Here is a 20,616-nt window from a genome sequence, read left to right as displayed (position 1 = left end):
AGGACTTCCTGACCACTGGGTTTCCTGTGCTTCTTGAGGATAGCCTCAGGAAGTGCCAGTTCACTCGAGTCCCCACCTTCTCCTACCACGAGCACTGGGTCGACAGCACCAAGAGGGAGTATCACGTGGAGGTAGTCGTGAGGGCGAATGACGCCCCGACGAGCTGGTTCTTTGAGGGACCCCAGATGGCGACACTGCTTCTCGCCGTGGAGACTGCTGCCCTCAAGGCGCTGACTCGCCTCCGGGATCTCCTGCCAGAGATGGCGAGAGAGCCAGCCACTCGTTACCTGCCTTATCGTAAGGAAGGTGATGACGAGAGCAGCGCACCAGCACCACCCTTGGACGAGGGACTTTCTCTCCGCTTCCAGACCTACTTCAGCTTGTGTGCCGACAGTCTGGCACAACACCTGGCCTCGGAGTCGACGGAGCTTCGGAAGGAACTCCGCGAGACCAACGAGCTCCTCCGCATAGTTCAGATGAAGGCAGACAGGATCAAGAAGGATGGAGCGCCCCCTGGACAGCCCGCAGTAGCATATCGAGGCGGACGACCCCCACAGGTCGCACATGCCGAGGGACCACCTCAGCCACGCCATATGACGGCAAAGGAGTACCGCAACCTCTTCAAGACGCCACCAGCAAAGCAGCGCCGTGTTCTGCTCCTTCACTCCCCCGCTTCCTCGAGCGATGAGGAGACCAAGACAGATGAAGATGAGGAGGAAGATCCAGAGGAGCCAGAATACCCGACCGAGCATTCCACCACTTAGACTCCGTTCAGGACTAGGATAGGCTAGCTCGTAGCCTATGGTAGGATAGGTCGTGTACCCCTTTTGCGAAGTCGAGTCCTTGTAATGGTTCTTGTGAAACCATGTTATGTTGCGTTTGCGTTCAGCTTGCTTTCATGAAGTCGTACTTTCCCTTCGGGAACTTGTAAACGACTACATTCCTCATTTGGTTTTAATGCATGAGTTTGGCCCTTCTGGCCTTTGTTTAACTTAAATTGTGTCACACCACCCCCTTACTAGGCATTCCATCTATACTGCTTTCCCTCATTGTTGTTCCCAATCATGAGACCTTGACCGCTCCAACAGGATGCCTGTTGTAACACGTACTGGTACCTCTACCCAGCCGCAAGAAGCCGGAGGTTCTGCTGAGGCCGGAGCCAGCCAGGACCAAGCCCAAGGACAGACTCCACCACCACCACCTCCTCCAAGCATGGATATGGCTCAGCTTCTCCAAGCCTTTCGAGAGGAGCGCCAAGCCAACACTACAGCCCTCCAGATGATTGCTCAGGCTGTCAACCGCCAGCCGGCGGGGCACGGCCATGGACGTTCCACACTGGTGGAATTCAAGAAGCATGCACCACCCACTTTCATCGAGACTGCTGAACCCCTGGATGCAGACGACTGGGTCCGCACCATTGAGGATCTGCTGGCACTAGTCGGATGCACTGAGGACCGTGATAAAGTGGCGTATGCTGCCCACTGTCTCGGGGGGACTGCCAGAGCTTGGTGGGATGGATTCAAGGCTATGCATGTTGAGCAAGACATCACTTGGGACACCTTCAAGACGGAATTCCGCAAGGCCCACATCCCTTCTAGAATCATGGCCATCAAGAAGCGTGAGTTCCGAGCCCTGAAGCAAGGTAGTAGCACTGTCAAGGAGTACATGCAGAAGTTCAGTGTTCTCTCAAGGTATGCCCCTGAGGATGTCAGCACTGATGCTGCCAAAAGGGAGCGCTTCATGGAAGGCCTTAACCAGACTCTGCAGTACTCGCTTGTTGTGTGTGACTGCCCAACCTTTCCTGATCTGGTGAACAAGGCACTCATGCTTGAGGACAAGCGACGTGCCTTGGATGACACTCGTAAGCGCAAGATGATCAGCAAGGGTAGCTCCAGCAACCAGAAGCCTCGCCCGTGGCAGCCAGCCCCGGTCAAGCCAACCTATCAGCAGCCAAGAGCTCCTGCACCTCGCACCAACTATCCACCTCAGCAGTATGCCAACCCCAGGCCAGCTTACAACAACCCCAATAACAATGCTGGCAAGGGCGTCGTCCCCAATCAAGTCACTTGTTTCGGATGTGGACAGCCAGGGCATTACTCCAAGAATTGCCCCAACAAGAAACCTGATGCCCCGCGCCCCAATGCGCAGAACCCGGGACAAGGCCGTGGAATGCCACCAAGGAACCAAGCTCCCCGCAACTTGCCCAACAATGGCAGGGGTCGTGTGAATCATGTCACCGCGGAAGAAGCCCAGGAAGACCCAGACGTCGTGCTGGGTACGTTCCTTGTCAATTCAGCACCCGCAACTGTTTTGTTTGATTCTGGAGCCACGCATTCTTTTGTCACCCAAAGTTTTGCATTAAAAAGTGGCATGACCCCTACACCCCTGAATAACCCTATGGTGGTACAAACCCCTGGAGCAGAGATGAGAGCCAAGATAGGATGTAAAGGAGTCGGGATTACCATTAACGGGGTAGACTTCCTAGCAGACCTTATCATCCTAAAATCACAAGGCTTGGATGTGATCTTGGGAATGGATTGGCTCAGCAAGCACCAAGGCTTGATTGATTGCGCCAACCGGACGGTCACTATGACCAATGACCGAGGAGTCAAAGTCAAATTTGCCTCCAACCCCTCTTCTGCTCAAGCCAACCAAGCCAACTGTCTGACTGAAGTTGGATTGGAACAAGTGCCGGTAGTATGCGAGTATCCCGATGTTTTTCCTGATGAGCTACCAGGAATGCCTCCTGACCGAGACATTGAGTTCATCATCGAGCTCATACCCGGAGCAGGACCCATCTATAAGAAGCCTTATAGGATAGGATCGGAGGAGTTAGCAGAATTGAAGAAGCAGTTGGAAGAGCAGTTGAGGAAGGGATTTATCCGCCCTAGTGCCTCCCCTTGGGGATCACCTGTTCTGTTTGTGGCAAAGAAGGACGGTACCATCCGCTTATGCATTGACTACCGCTCCCTCAACGAGGTTACAATCAAGAACAAGTACCCACTTCCCAAGATTGAAGATCTGTTTGATCAACTCAATGGGGCCAAGGTGTTCTCCAAGATCGACCTCAGATCTGGGTACTACCAACTGAAGATCAGACCCCAAGATATTCCGAAGACGGCATTCGTAACCAGATATGGCCTGTATGAATGCACGGTCATGTCCTTTGGGTTGACCAATGCCCCAGCTTACTTCATGTATCTCATGAATAAGGTCTTCATGGAATATTTGGACAAGTTCGTCGTCGTCTTCATTGATGACATTCTTGTCTTCTCGAAGTCGGAAGTAGAGCACGAGCAACACTTGAGGATGGTCCTAGACAAGCTTCGAGAGCACCAACTGTATGCCAAGTTCAGCAAGTGTGAATTCTGGCTGCGTGAAGTTGGATTTCTGGGACATGTTCTAACAGAAGAGGGATTGTCAGTCGACCCTGCCACGATAGAAGCCGTGACTGGATGGCAATCCCCGAGCAATGTGAAGGAAGTCAGAAGCTTCCTCGGACTCGCGGGATATTACCGCAAGTTCGTTGAAGGATTCTCAAGCATTGCCCGACCCATGACTCAGCTCTTGAAGAAGGACAAGAAGTTCGAATGGACGCCGAAGTGCGAAGAAAGCTTCCAGGAGCTGAAGAAGAGGCTAACCACCGCTCCAGTTCTGGCCACACCAGATATACACAAGGAGTTTGTGATATATTGTGATGCGTCAAGAATCGGACTGGGGGGTGTTCTGATGCAAGAAGGCAGAGTCGTGGCCTACCTTTCAAGGCAGCTACGACCTCACGAAGAGAACTACGCTACTCATGACCTTGAGCTAGCAGCAGTGGTTCATGCCCTGAAGACTTGGCGACATTACCTCTTGGGGAAGCGATGTGAGGTATACACGGATCACAAAAGTCTGAAGTATATTTTCACCCAGAGGGAATTGAACATGAGGCAGAGAAGATGGCTAGAGTTGATAAAGGATTATGACCTCAGTGTTCAATACCACCCTGGAAAGGCTAATGTGGTAGCAGACGCGTTGAGCAGGAAGGCTTGCTCCTTGAATGCTATGCTAAAGCACAGGCTACCCGCCTTGTATGAAGAACTTGAAAGCTTCGGGTTGGAACTGGTTGCACCAGGATTCTTGGCCAGCCTCGAAGTTAAGCCTACCTTGATGGATGATATCAAGAAAGCTCAGAAGGGGCATGAGAGTATTGAAGGCATCAAGAGGAAGATCAAGGCAGGCAAAGCCTCAGGATTCTCAGAAGATGAGGAAGGAATTGTGTGGTTTGGGAATCGCATCTGCGTGCCCAACAAGGTTGAGCTCAAGAACCTGATCTTGCAAGAAGCTCATGACAGCCCATATTCCATCCACCCTGGAGGCACCAAGATGTATCAAGACCTGAAGGAAAGATTTTGGTGGCACGGGATGAAAAGGGAGATTGCCACCTATGTTGCAAAATGCGACGTATGCCAGAGAGTCAAAGCTGAGCATCAACGACCCGCTGGATTGTTGCAACCCCTTAAGGTGCCTGAATGGAAGTGGGACAGAGTCGGGATGGACTTCATCACCGGTTTACCCAGGTCAAGCAAGGGACATGACTCAATATGGGTCATCGTTGACCATTTGACCAAGGTGGCCCACTTCATTCCTGTCAAGACGACCTACAAGGGGAACCAGTTAGCCAGTCTCTACATCAACCGAATCGTGAGCCTTCATGGTGTTCCCAAGGAGATTGTGTCAGATCGAGGAACCCAGTTCACCTCAAGGTTTTGGAAGAAATTCCAGGAGGCTATGGGGACCAAGTTGTCCTTCAGCACTGCTTTCCACCCACAGACCGGAGGTCAGACCGAGCGAGTGAATCAAATACTCGAAGACATGCTCCGAGCCTGTGTCTTAGCTTATGGAGCTAAGTGGGAAGATTGCCTCCCTTTCGCCGAGTTCTCTTACAACAACAGTTATCAGGCCAGCCTTCAGATGGCACCATTTGAAGTGTTATACGGGCGGAAGTGCCGTACACCTTTCAACTGGTCGGAGACCGGAGAAGGACTCGTCTTTGGGCCTGATATCCTTCGTGAAGCAGAAGAGCAAGTCCAGCTTGTCAGAGAGCGTCTGAAGTCTGCCAAGTCAAGGCAGAAGAGCTATGCGGACTCACGTCGCAGAGACATAAACTTCCGAGTTGGAGACCATGTCTATCTCCGGGTCACCCCTCTCAAAGGAGCCCAGCGCTTTCATGTCAGGGGAAAGCTCGCTCCGAGATACATTGGGCCCTTCAAGATCACTGAGCGGCGAGGGGAGGTGGCTTACCAGTTGGAACTTCCACCTGAACTTTCTGATGTGCACAACGTGTTCCACGTGTCACAACTCCGGAAGTGTCTCCAAGTTCCAGACAAGCCCGACCTCTACAAGGACGTCAATCATCAAGCCATTGATCTTCAACCTGATTTGACTTATCGTGAGCGGCCCATCTACATTCTGGATGAGGCTGAACGACGCACTCGAAGCCGCACCATCAAGTACTTCAAGGTCCAATGGAGCAACCACACTGAAGCAGAAGCAACTTGGGAGCGTGAAGACTACCTTAGATCCGAATTTCCGTATCTCTTTTAAGCCTAGTTTAGGAATCTCGGGGACGAGATTCTTGTAAGGGGGGTAGGTCTGTCACACCGTGCATTTTGTAACATTTCATTTTCATTATTAAAGCATGAAAATTTGGACCAACAAAAACTTTTTGCATTTTTTTTGGCTTTTATTTGGAGTTGGTTTTCTCTCTGTGTTTCTTTCAAGTGCTTCTTGAAGTCAACTACTCTGCCCTCTATATTCCACCTCCTTACCCCAAGCTCCTGACCAATGACCATGCCATGTGAATAGTGCTATATGGAGTTTTCTTACAAAAATAATTTGGCCAGAAAGTATTTTCTAAAATTAGTTTTCCAAAAACCCCTGAATTGAGGTTTGCACTACAAGTACTTGATTAAGGGCAGTATCTTTCCAAAAATATATTAGACTCCTATTAGATATAGGATGCCCAGGAACCACAAAAATATAATTTTAAAAGTTACTGTTCTATTTTATTTAAAGGCTTTTTCTTAAGGCCAGAAATGGTCTTTAATAGGAAAAAATTACTTTACTGTTTCAAAAATATTTGACAAAATTTAGGGAAACTCATAGGACATATATTGTCCATATATAAGAGTTTCAACACCTGGTCATGCTCAAAATATTGGTCAAATCCCTCTAAAACCCTTTCTGGATATTTCAAGCTTTTGAAATATTTACAAAGGAAATATTCTCCAGAAATTCCAGGAAAATTCCATCATGTCACATATGACATATTAGATGATCTTGCCAAGTCTCATGACTTGGAGAACAAGATAACACCATCAAAACCCCTCAAAACTATCTCTGTCCATTCTGAAGTTTGATCAACTTTACATTGCCAAGTATGTCCAAATGTGCTCGAACTTGGTGGACATGCTTCATTGGTCTAATGATGCATCTGGACCAAATGGCACAGGTTGGAGAATAGGAAGTCTTGGTCAAAGTGCCTCAAAACCCTCTCTGACCAGAATCAAGTTTGAACTACTTTGCACTACCAACTTTTTCTCCAGGACCCCAACTTTGGTGAGCCTGATCATGTGACCAAATAAGGCTACCACACCAAGTGGCACATCAAGGAGAAATGATTTACTCCACTGGATCTACACAAATCCATTTCTGCCCATTTCTAGGGTTTGCAAAAGTTGCATTGGCAACTTTGTCCAAATAAGCTCAAAATGGGTGGAAGGCCCTAAATATATGTGACATTTCACCCCTTGGAGTATCTTGGCCAGTGGGAGTCATTAGCTTACCCAAAACTCCATCAAACACCTTCTGGCAAAATACTAAAAAGCCTATTTTTGCCGCTTTCACTAATCTCCTTGAGTTCATCTTTTTGCCACAACCCCTCCTCACTCCCCTCTGTCACTTAGACACTTTTCTACCCGAGGAAGCAATGTGGAGGAAGGAGGGAATCACGTTTGTCCTCTCTGGACAACAGCTTCCCTTCTCTCTCCCAGCCTCTCTCTCTCCCCTCTGCACCCTAGAGCATCCCAGGCTCTTTCCAGGTTTTGCCCCCTTCCACTGTAGCCTCCAGACAGAAAAGGACGCGCGCGCGACGCGGAAAACCCGCGGATGCCGGCCAAAGTCGCGCTCTGGAGCGCCTGCCAGAGCGCCGACCGTTGACACCGCGCCTCCCGACCGCCTCGTGCCTTCCCATCGCGCCAGTTGATGTGTCTTGACGTCTGCGACACGCCGCCGTGCCGTCCCCATTGTCTCTCCCTCTCTCTCCCCTCCTGCAGCGCGTGCCCGACGCCGTCCGGCTCGGCCAATGGCCGGCCTCACACGCGCGGGCGCCAGAACACTCCCCCGCTCTCTCTCCTCCTCCCTGGCGCCCTACTCCATCCCCACGAGCGCCGTGGACAGCTCCAACCTCTCTCCAATGGCTTCCAGAGCCGATCCCGCGGGCGCCCGTAGGCCACGCCCACGGTGAACCGCGGCCAGCCTATATAAGGCGCTCCCGAGCCCTCCTCTTCCTCCCTGTCGCCCCTCCACACACCCAATCCACCCCCGGAACCACCCACTTCTCTCCAGAGCCGCCCGAGCTCGAGATCGAGCTCGAGCTCCGCCGCCTCGGGTCGCCGTCGATCTGCGGGTACAGGCCTCCTCCGCTCCTTTTCTCTCTCGAACTGGACTCCCCTCGCCTCACTGATGCTTTCCCCTCTCTTTCCCCCTCGTTTTGCAGCCGGAAACGGCCGGAACCACCGGCGCCCAAAGCACCTCCGCCGCGGGACCTCGTCGCCGGCGAAGCAGGCCACCCCGGCGACCGTCTCCACCACCACCAGAACCGCGACTCGCTCCTGAGTCCAACGGTAGCCTCCGCGCCCCTTCCCGTGCCCTGTATCGCCGCCGGCGAGCTCGCCGTCGCCTCTGGCCGGAGGTAGACGACGGCCGCCGTGGGGCCGGCCCGTCAGCCACACGCCCTGACGGGTGGGATCCACCCGTCAGGTTTAAAACGTGCGCGCACGCGCGCACCGATCCGCCGTCGGCTGAAGGCGTATTCAGCCTTTACGCCTTCGATGTGGCGGCCGCGTGGGCTGGGTTTCCCCCCCCCCCTGGGCCTGCTGCTGCTGTGGCCTCTCTGGCCCAGTGGCACAACGCCGTTTCTCTTTTTCCTTTTTGTATTATTTCCAAAAATTCCACAGGACAGAATATTAATCCAAATGCATTGATTCCAATTTCTAAATTCCTAGAATATTGCAACCTATTTAATGGTGCAACTTTCATTCAAATCCAACCACCTTTTATTCTCTGTAAATATTTAAATGTGGTTTTTAGCATTTAAATAGGCCTTTGAAAATCCATAACTCCTATTTTGCTGCTCCAAAACCAAAACCAAAAGTTGTCCCCTTCCTAGCTTTCTTCTTAGTATTTTACAAAAATAAGTTGACATTTTTGTGAGCACTTTGACTTTTCTGTTTTTATTATTGTCTTATTTTTCCCGTTGTTTTCTTGCGACGTTAGATCCCGTGTTTGACGAGGTAGCTGAGGAAGAAGGAGGAGCAGAGCCTGAAGACTTTGAAGATCAAGCCAACCAAGGCAAGCAGCCCTTTGACCATGACTATGATACCCCTTTTTTATGCATGTCATTTTTAGCTCTTTATTATCGATGCATCGGAATCATGATGAGATGGTGAACCACGTGGGTTGGTTACCACGATTACTTCCTCGTTGATACTTGCAGTGTGCCTGGCCCTACCTTCTTATGAGGGTTATGCCGGTGGGAGTAGATAGGATGCAAATGTAGATGCTACGCAAATGGGGTGGGTTTGTGCATGGTGAAGGAGGCAATGTGATTTCAAAAGTCTTTTCGAAAACCCCGTCGGGTGCCACCTATGCCCGAGGGAGATGATGAGATGGGTGACCACTTGATGACGAAGTGGTGTCCCAAGGAAGGTGTGTGTTGTTTTCAAAACGGATTGGTCGGAGTTGCGACCGTTATTCCAACCTTACATGCGCGACCACTCTACCCTTATATGGGAAAGGGCATTATTGAGTACCTAGACCGATACTAGCTTGGAGCCCGCATTACTAGTGACGGGGGAGAGTTGGTGCTCTCTCTTGGGACGGGGTCGTGCCAGGTAGGGCGGCCATGACTGTTTTCACAGGGCACCGGACACACCGTTGGTACCCCGTGCTTGTGGTATGTGATGAAAATGGGAGCGAGGCTCCACAACTTTATGATGTGAAATGCTCGGCACGGGGGTTACTACCAATCGAGTGGACTCCATGTTAGTGTCGTCTAGGGAAAGGTAGTGATCGGGTGCTTACCCCGGGTACTTGAGGTACCGCGGGTCGTGGATGACACGGAAGTTCCCCGGATCTAGTGGGTAAAGTGTGCAACCTCTGCAGAGTGTAAAACTATTCGAATAGCCGTGTCCACGGTCAAGGACAGTTGGGTAACCGCTCTTGGGCTACGTCCACTTGTTTTCAAACTCGGTGTGTGTGTGAGATGATGGTGTTGTCTTGGATCAAGTCAGAGGACTTGACACGATTGAGATGGGTTGGTGCCCTCTCTGTTTATGATAAATGGGTTGGTGCCCCTTTCTATTTATGTTGATATCTGTGACCAGATCTTATGGTTACTTGAATTCTCTTGATGCATGCTTTATAGGATGTTGAACATGTCCTGCACTCAAAACTAGCTTTATGCAAAACTTTACCTATGTCATGCATTACTGTACCTTGAACCAAATCATGGGTTGCTTGCGAGTACATTCAAAGTACTCATTGGCTTGCCACTGGTTATTTAATTGACCAGGCATGGGAGAACCGGAGTTCGAAGAAGAGTTCTTTGGAGACGATCATGCGAACTAGGACGTTCCCAGTCAGATTGCCTGTAGGGTTAAGGCAGATGGCATGGGTTCTACTTATCGACGACGATTTCCGCTGCTATGTTTCATTTGATGTTCAGCCCTTAAGGCTTTATCGATGTAAGACTTGACCATGTTGGTCACTATTTGTGTAAGACGGTATGTATGGATGTAAGACTCTTGTTATTCAGCTTCTGTGTGTTCAGTGAGCATTGATCTCTGGGATCACTGTACACGTGCATTCGGTGATCACGACTTGCGAGTCGGGGTCCCCACAAGGGTCTTTGCGGGTCGTCGTGTAGCCGTACATGTTCGTCGTGGTACATGGTATCTTGTGAAACTTCACGATCAATGTGTAGTCGTACACGCGGTCTTTGGCGAAGATGGTTGTACACCGTGTAGATGAACTTGACGGGTCATCAACCTCCTGCTACTGGGCATCATCTCGGCCTTGACAGAGATGGAACGGAACGCGACGGTTGTGGTAGGTGGCGAAAATCTTGAAGATGGTCTTGGCGTTCCTGGTTGGGTGGTTGTGGAGTCGGGATCAAGGACCTTCTGGTGGAGCAGGGAACTTGGCGCGGCCGTGGCTTCACCTTGAAGAGGAGGTCGAGGCAGTCGGCCACCAGCGAGACAAAGGCGAGCTTGATGACGAGGCAGCCATGGTCGCTGGCGCACGAGGAAGAGAAGAGGGAGGCGAGCGGGAGGTGGCTGTCGGAGGAGAGCATCTCACGCGCGGGAAGGAGGTGACAGAGGCAGTGCTTGCCGGCAGTGTTGCAGCACGAGGACGACGACGTGGTTGCTCATGGAAAGGGGGCGCGACGGCAGCGAGGAGGCCGACGGGGCTCCAGCCTGATTCTCTTCTCCGGCGAGGGCGGAGCGCGGGAACAGCAGCGGCAACAGGGCACGACAGGGCGCGGGGACGGCTCGGGCACGATGGTCGCGGGGGCACTCGATGCAGGAGGCGGTTGCAGCAGATGGCATCGGGGGAGGGTGCAGTTGCTGCTGTGGTCGACCCTGACGAAGGCGAGATCTGGTGGCGGAGCTGATGGGAGGCGGTCGAGGAGCCTTGCAGGAGAGGAGGAGGGCGCGACGGGGATGGCTGCGGGGGATGGCGCTGGGTTGAGGCGATGCGAGAGAGATGCGCATCGAGTGATGGGGTTGCGGCGCTATGAGGGAACGAGGGAGCGATCGAGAGGAAGGGGTCGGGGCTAGGGTTTACAGCGAGGCGCGGCTGGGCCATGATGCAAATGGGCCGGCCTGGTTGCTGGGCTGCAAGGCTGCTGGGCTTCTTCTCTCCCTCTCTACTCTTTTCATTAACAGAGAACTGGAAGAAAGGAAGGGAGAGAAGAGAAGGTTAGAGGAAGAATTTGGGCATGCGGTTAATTTTCCCGGACTCGCAAAATGCACTTGGTCCAAGAAAAATGGCATGGACATGATTGCAGGAATTAAATTCAAACTCATTTGAAATTCAAATGGGTTTGAACTAGGACTAGGTTTTTGAATTGTCCAAAAAATGTTCGGATTTTTGGTGGAGTTCCGGAATATGATGAAAGAATATATGGCAAGGTTGGAGACCAAGAATTAAGATAACAAAGGCATTGGGATAATTTTCAAGTGTGTTATGGTGATTTCCAAATTAAATAAATATTTAATATAGCTCCCTAATATTGGGACGATATGTTATAAAGAGAAGTCACTCTTCCCTTGATTTAAATAGATCAAACATCTATGCAATTTGTATAGTTGACGTTTTAAAAAATTAATGAAATGATGGCATGATGACATGATGCAATGCAAGAGATGGCATGATGAATGCATAAACAAAACAAATCACACGATAAAACTTGAAATAACTGGAAGTCTTCTGGAGCGTCGGTCTCGGGGCGTTACAAATTGAATGTACTAAAATTGTTGACAAATTTAACACATAATAAAAGAATTATGGCATGATATAATTCACATATAAGATGACTGGCTAACCAAGGTGGCATTGCAAAATTCACATATATGAAGCCTGGCTAGACAAGATGGCATTGTATGATTCACATATACAATAAAGAAACTAAACAGATGGTATTGACACAAAGCATGTCTAAACTAAGCAGATGACATCTTTAATGTATATAGTAAGCAATGCAAGGCACGATATGCATGATATTACCAACATCAGCATGCCAAGTTAGAGCGAAGACCTCATGGGGTAAATAGGAGTGGTCTTGTCCTTCTGAATCCCCCTCAGAACAGTTATATTCCTCTTGATTACGATCCGAAATGGGTGGAGGGGGGGCTGCCTTTGCGCCCACCATGGAACGACGTCTGCATGAAATTTTATTGCCACGCAAAGGCTCGTCTCTTTTGCTCTACATGATCAGTTCCATTGTGTACAATAACTGGCATGCATAGGAATAAAACATAGTGAGATTATGTAAGGAGTGCATGCACAAATCCAGAGTGATGGTAGCAAACTGTGGATAGACCCAAAACCAATGACAGCAGGCAGATAATAGCTTTAGTTAAAAAATACAGATAATGGCTCCTTTAATGTTTGTTTGCACCCAACATGAAACTCATAGTAGACACCGGAGATTAACCAGATAGTAGACATATAGTACTGATTGCTGCCCCAATATGTACCCCACAACCATTTAAATACTCAAGTTTCAGCATTAGTTTGGACCTGACTCGGAGTCTAACAGGTGAACACGATGATAATGTAGCATGTCATCATATTAAGCGACGCATAACATAAGCAGACACGGAAGAGTGCGACCTCTCTTGCGGACCCGTGTAGTCCTCAAGGTCATCTGCTTAGTTGATGATGGTAATGCAGTTGTCGTGGCTGCCGGCGGCGGGGAAGAAGATCAGAGGCGGCGAAAGATAGTCTGGAGAGCGGATCCCTGCTGTGGTGAACCCTTCCGTTGTTGGAGCAGCTGACCTGGGGTGGAACACAGCGCCGCAGGAGCAGGACAAACCACACAAGGTTTTCTTTGACACATATCTGTAACAGAAGTAATTGAGTAAGGGCTTGTTTTAATTTGAGGATTCTAACAATGCAGGGATAGGAAATAGACAAGAATAGGATAGGAATGCACGTGCAAAATAGAGAATTTAAAAACACGGGATTTCTGCCAATCTGGGTGTTTGATTCACAACAATTGGAAGATCACAGGATGCAAAAAAGCATGGTGAGATTAAGTCAAACCACAAGAAAATATACGGTTATAATGCTATTATGCTACTATCTCTTAGTCTTGTGCTTGATGAATAGGAATATGAAAAGGAGGAGAAGTGGAAATTAGAATTCCTACGGTTTTTCTTTCAAGGAGACACTAAAGGAACAAATCCTACAGTTTTCCTTTGCACCAAATTCATGAAAACTAGTACCATAGGAAAGTTTCCAATTCCTATGTTTTTCATTAACTTCTCCTACACTAAAAAAATGTTTGATCAAGGAAAATCCTACACTAAAAAAATGCTTTTGTGCTACTTCTATTACTTTGGACCCAGGCCACTGCCATACTAGCTCAACTCCTAGGCCCATCGACGAATGCACAGCTCAAACGCGCAGAGATAATTAATTATGGCGTTCAAGAGAGTCCATCACGGATAGCTAAGTTGCCTGGTACCTCACTGCTTTTCATATAGTAGGATAAAATAATCGTATTTCCCGTTACTACGAGTGCTCAGTGGACAATATATATAACATGTAGAGTAAAAATGAGATGCAATAAGTGTACAACCTCTTTGGCGAAGCCATGTCGATCTCAGCGTGATTAGGTTGGCCGGTGAGGATGCTCCGGTTGACTTTGCTGTCAGAGGAGGGGAAGAAGATCTTAGGCATCTGGAGATGGAGCCCGAGGTACTGCTTCGCTGTGATGGAGGGTTTCGTCGTTGGAGCAGCTCCGGTGAGTTGTACGACGCCGAGGCTGAAGCAGGACAAGAGAGACAACGAACAACGTTAACCTGAGTGGAATTCTAATAGCATCTCCAATACATGACGTAAAATACATAACCACAAAGTGCTAGATGTAAAATACATCAGCCGCTCATCTCTGAACTTAACTGTCAAAACTGAACTTAACTGTCGAAACTGAACCTAACTGTCGAAACTGAATTTTGCTGTCGAAACTGAATTTTGCTGTCGAAACTGAACGCACTAGCAAGGTGAGGCTACACGTCGGTCGACTGACTTTTTCATCTCTGGTCAGTCGATTTTGCAGCCGTTGGATACGAAATCAAGGGCCTGCGGTTCATCTTCAACCTCCACCCCCCTGAGCCGCCAGCCGCCACCGGCCAAACAGCAGCCCCGTGCCGCCCACGGCCGGCGGTGCGCTGCCCTGCCCGCCCGAAACACTCCCCACCACCGGTCTGCCGCCGCCCCGGCCATCCCTCTAGGCCCCCTCCCCCCCGTGCCGAGCTTTTTCTCCGGCGATCCCCATGCCACCGCCCCGCCACCACCGGCGACCACCGCCCCATCTTGAACCCTTAGATAGATAGTGGGGCACCTCTCCGGCGAGCCCCCCTCCCTGCTGCGGCTGGTTCTTCCTTCACCCCGGAGAGCCAACCCCTTGAAAATCGACTGACCCAAAAGTCGATTCAGTCGACTGAAGTGTAGCCAAATCAGAGCAGCATCGCAAGCAAGAGCAAGAGCGAAAGCAGCAGCGCGAGCAAGAGCAGACCAGGCAGGGGACCGAGAGCAAGAGCAGAGCAGCAACGCGAGCGAGAGCTAAAGCAGCAGCAACTCCTACTGATGTGGACGTCACCACCGAGGGAGCAACGACGTGGAGGAAGTGGCTGGCGACACCGCCGTGGATGGAGCCGCACTGTGTCGGCTCGGGACAGAGCGCCGGCAGCACTGTGAGATCGAATCAAGAAGAAAATGCGGCGATTAGTGTACAACCACTTTGGTGGCGCCGATTAGGCCACAACTTCATCCGAGGAAACGGTGATGATGATGCTCTTCCGGTGGTGCAGGTGAAGACGGTGGTGTGGGAATGGAGGTGGCACGAAAGACGAGGGGAACATCGGGGCAGCTCCTTGGAGGTGGAGGATGGGGTGGTTGAACCGGCGGGACGATGAGATCGACGACGGATCCTTATCCGGTTCGGTGTATGAGGGACGTCGAGGTGTTGCTGTGGACGACGTCGTCGGGGAAGAGGCTCCGGCTAGGTGGAGGCCGGAGCAGGGTGTGGGGTTTCGTCACGGGTTTTCACAACCTTGGTGCACGAATGGGTGGGCGGATGGGATGGCAGTGGGGAACCATGGCTTAGAGACGTGCTTGTCCGAAATGTGGGGTAAGTTACGAAAGTAACCCCCGCTGATTTGAGGTGTTTCTTTCGGTTCAGGGGTACCACGGGCATTTCATGTGTCGGGATTTCACAGGAGGTGGGATTTTTCACGCGTGTTCTAATTTCGGAATAGCAAGGCGCAGGTTGAGATGGAGGGAGTTGTCGGAGCACAACGAGACAAAGATATATCTTAAATAATTCAGGCTAACATGGCGCAGGTTGAAGAGGTGGGAGTTTGGCAGCACGATAGACAGAGACGCTAGCTTCAATTTTCGGCATAACAAGGCGCAGATTGAAATTTCAGAAGAACAAGCTTAACGTGTACCCAAAAAAAGACAATTTGCACCTCAACACACACAACACACACACAAACACCATTTAGACTGGAGTAAGGTACACATGCATTGCACGCATGAGATTTGGCAACCAAATTATGAATAAATACCACATTATAGCATGCAAGCTTTGAGTCATATATGCATGATGTAGATGTTCGTTTCATTCTTATAGTTCATTTCATTCAAAATCATCTATTTTTTATAAGAAAGCTAATCTATTTTAAGATTCATGGAATTGTGCGTTGTAAGACATAAAGTAAAAAAATGGCAAATCATGTAGAAAAACATTTGGGCAATTCTGATACGGAAGATTCTAGAACAAATAAGAAGTGCTTGTGTTTTGATGTTTGTGCATTATGCTTAAGTTCAACCATGGAGTCTTCTAGATTATACATGTGGCGAAATCTGGTGGAATCTAGATGATATCCAACGGGCAATAGTGCTCAAATTTGCCATCTTTGGACCATCGGATTCGCCTCATCCAACGACCATCTTTCAAAGTTAAAGTTATCCGCACACAATATAAAAAAATATATAATATAATATATAGGGGTATAGATATAGATATGTGATGCGAAAGCAGCCCATCATCTCCAATTAGAATAGTGTGTCCATGCATGGATGCGACGTGGGCAAATGATGTCTGCCATCGGTATCTCAAATTCAAATCAGTCTGACCTTGTTCAATGTGTATACCTTACAACATGCTTGTTTCCAAACCACACCATGCCGATCTCCGTTATATTCATGCATGCATGGGTTTCAAACATCAGGATCTCTTATTCAAATATTTGAATTCAACTTTACATTGATTATGACCTCACCTATTCTTTTACACCCACATAGTAGTCTGCTCTTTATAATCGTACCACTAACTTTCTCTTGTGCATGCATGCACACACACTACCAGTCGGCGTTATCTATTGCACGCACGCAATCTTTTTCTTCAGGTCGGTCTCCCATGAAGGCATACACCTACACACATCCCCCTCTCCATCATACCGGGCATTCTTTATCTCTCACGCATGCATGCGCAACGATCAATGTTCCTCTATGTATGTGTGTGTATAGCTAGGTCTTTCATAGTTTTCCACACAAACCGATCATCGATATATCCAGTGAGGTCTCACCCTCTTTCCCACGTCCACATCGATCAATCTATACCTCTCTATATAGGATTAATATAAATAGCTAATACACTCACATTAATTATATATCCAACGTCCCCCTCTCATCATCCATGCCTTCCGCTTCATCTCTCAGACGCGTGCACAATGGCGAAGACAGGGGCAGTAAGGGCCCTGCCCCCCCCCCCCTAACATCACTATATATCGAGGCTAATATGAATGTGATCATTAGACAATTGCTGCTAAAAAAGGTTTAATTTCATCGTAAAGGATTATTTATTTTCCCTTTAAAGGATTAGCCCTCCTCGTAAAGGATTAGCAATGCTTGGCCCCCTAGCTCATTTATTTTTCATTGCTCCGCCACTGCGTGCAACAGTGCACATGTTCGCCCCTCTCTCTAAATATCGATCTCGCACTTGTGCATTCCTTCATAGTCTCCCTCCACTCGGCCCCTCGCACCATCTTCTAGCCCCCCACCAGATTTTGCCACATATACAATCTAGCAGACTCCATGGTTGAACTTAAGCATAATGCACAAACCTCAAAACAACAGTGGTTCTCTTTTGTTCTAGAATCTTCCGTATCATAACTGCCCAAACTTTTTTTCCAGTTGAATTGCCATTATTTGTTTTTACTTCATGCTTTACAATGCACAATTCCATGAATCATAAAATAGATTAAGGGCTTCTTTGATTCAAAGGATTCTCAAAGGAATTTTGGAGGATTCTAATCATTAGGAATTTTTCCTATCTTGGTTGTTTGATTCGTAGGATTGTAAACCATAGGAATTTTTCCATATGATTCATTTGCACTAGATTTCATAGGAAACATCCCATCCACTCAAACCTCTTTGAAAGAATTCTTCATTTTTTCTATGCACAATCAAACACTCGTACAATCCTGTAGGATTCAAGACGACATTCCACTATAATCCCATGTTTTTCCTATTCACGCGTTCTTAGCTTTTTTATAAAAACTAATTGATTTTGAATGAGATGAACTATAAGAATTAAACAAAGGGCTACATCACGCATATATGACTCAGAGCTTACATGCTATAGTGTGGTATTTATTCATAATTTGGTTGCAAGATCTGATGCGTGCAATGCATGTGTACCTTACTAGTACTTCGAGTATGTGCAAAACACGTAAATTAGAATACCAATGGCATGCTACATAGTGTTTGTCTTATAGTTCATGAAGCCACGTGGCACATGTGGAGGCGTTGTCGCGACCTCCTTGTGTGGATTGATCACAGTGACATGTTGCTGGTTCCAGAAGAATGTACTCGTCCTCCCTGAGCCATACTGGCGGTACATGCACGAAGCGAAGATGTGCACGCACGCCACGCATGCACTCATTCCCTCGCACGTACACGCGGGTACACGGGCGGACGCATTTGAGCAGTGTAGTACTTGAAATTTATGTTCCGCTAAACTCATCGGGAGCCGTTTCGGGCCTCGAAACCAAAACCATCAATTAATCTTTACCTTGTTCCCATCACATTCGAAAGCCTGCTCACACCTACTAGTATGTACCAAACCTGACCGTGTTCCCACTATGCAGGTATTAGTACTACTAGTGCTAGTACTTAGGTTATAAAAAGGGGAACTACCTAATCGAAAATTACTCTACCTTTCCTCCTCATAAGTGCTTCTTCTTCGTCCGTCGTTGCCATGACCGGTGAGCAGAGCTCTAGGTCGAGAACTACTCGTAACAAGGGAGTGGCAACCAAGGTTGTGGAAAAAAAGAGGGACCGCCGCCACGCAGAGACCTCGAAAGATCTCTCACGGGCAGGCGATGGCTCCCAGGAGCGCCCTAGCCGTGGAGGCGAACATGCTGAACCGGTGGAGCTAGAGTCGTTATCCCTCGACGGCATGCCCGATCAGCTCAAGAAGCACCTCAATAAGCAGAAGGAGTGCATCCAAGGCTTGACGGAGTTGCCGAAGGAGAGTCTCGACGACATGCCCGCTGAGCTCAGTCAGCAGGGGGAGTTGACCGCCGGCTTGGTGATGCTACTGAAGAAGAGCATTGCCTCGAAGAAGAAGGTGACCGGCGAAATCCTGCGACTTCAGGAGGACAAGGCGAAGCTCTGCCACGAGATCGACCTATTGAAGGAGAAGAATGCCGGCTGGAAGAAGCTGCATGAGAATAGTAGTTCCTCGATGAAGATGCTGCAGGCCCTCGTCATGGAACAGAAGGAGGAGTTGGCGAAGCTCCGCATCGAGCACCCGACTGCTATCAAGGTACGTAATGCGGCCGTGGAACAGATGATGAAGGCTCGCGTCCAGAAATCCCGCGTCATGGACAGAATGAAGAAGATGGCGGAGGAGACGCGCAAGGAGATGGAGGTCGTGGGGGAGATGAAGAAGCAGTTACGACTCCGCGGCGAATTAGATCATTTGGGGTGATAATCTTCCTTCTTATTTTGCTGCTGTGTTTCGCCGCACGTGTCACGTTCTCTGCGAGGCATGAATAGAACAATGGTTTTTGTTTTTTGAGGGAATGAATAGAACAATGCTAACAATGAGATGACTAGAAAATTAGATCATTTTTTATCGCCATATGGCACTGGGCTGCCGTGTTTCATGCTCCTCCGTCACACTACTACTCTAGTGGAAAACTTGAGTATACCGCACGGTTCTTTGCTCCTCCTCGATCAGGTCGTCGGCGCAATTATACGAGCAGTCAAATCACAAGGCCCCGCCTTCCAGCAGTAATGAGCCGTCAAATCACAAAGGCCCTCGCCTCTCGTGAGACCGACCAAGCTAGACTGCCCGCCCTCTAGCCTTTTAAAAAATGTATACTTTTGTACAGCAGTAGTATCGATGGATTGCACCATGGAGCAAAACTTGAAATAAAAAAAGGTGGTACATATAGAGAGCGCTCGTCGCCAAATTATGCATATAGTACTATTAAAAAGGCTAGTCACAATAATGGTGTCCAGCACTACCCACCCCTTAAATAAACCTGGAATTCTTTGACAAAACTAAGCACCCTGAAATTCTTTGACAACTAAACTGCTGGCTATATGATGTTGGCCATATATATTGTACGTATATAATGTGAAGAAACGAGTGGTAGTACTATACCAACTAAAAGATGAAATGTAAGAAATACTAGTATGTACATACTGAAGAGTTAAAGTAACAAGAAGAAACATAACATAGTTCTGCTGGGGGCTCAGCACAACACACCCCTCAAATTAAATTAAGCACACCTGAAATTAAACTTTGCAACTATTCCGGTAGACATTGCATAACCACTATGAGCAATGACACTGCCACCTTACTCGGAGTCCTCGTCCACGTCCTCGACCTCGTCCTTGTCCCTCTTCCTCTTGGCTGATACTTCTTTGCTTGAACCGCCCAGTTGGTTGTTGCTCTTCATCCAACCCTTGTAGATATTGAAACAAAGGTAGCCATCCATTGCAGCGTACTGCATGTGGTCTATATCTAGTACATTCCGCTGCCATGCATGACGATGAAACGTGTATGGAGGTTTCTCTAGTTTACTGTACGAAGGATGAACCATGGCTCCTGCCAGGGTCAGCATTGAAGGCTGACGAGAGGACACCAGGCGATTGTTTTGGAGGTCAAAGGTGTTGCCTACAACGAGGCCTTTCTGACGCAGGAATTCTTTGTTGTTACCAAAGTCTACAGTAACGAATTTGACTAGGTTGCTCTCGAGGAAGTCCTAAAAATTCTGGCACTCAATGTCGGCATGGCATATGTGGTAGACCAAGCATAAGTCATGCACGCAAACCTGGATCATGGCGGGCTTCTTCCTCTCTTCGTCCTTTAGATCCTTCTCTCGTCCCACGACTATGGTGTACTCAACATCTAGCCAGCGACCCACTCATCATCTGAGTCTTCGAACATGCGTTTGAAGCGAGAAAGTCATCCTTTCACCGTTGCGGAAGAACGGGTGTAGATGATGTCGAACTCATCGCCAATGATGGTTCTATCGT

This window comes from Triticum dicoccoides, chromosome 1B (assembly GCF_002162155.2).
Source record: "Triticum dicoccoides isolate Atlit2015 ecotype Zavitan chromosome 1B, WEW_v2.0, whole genome shotgun sequence".
Taxonomy (NCBI): domain Eukaryota; kingdom Viridiplantae; phylum Streptophyta; class Magnoliopsida; order Poales; family Poaceae; genus Triticum; species Triticum dicoccoides.
The sequence above is the reverse complement of the archived record's forward strand: the minus strand, read 5'-3'. Positions refer to the sequence as shown.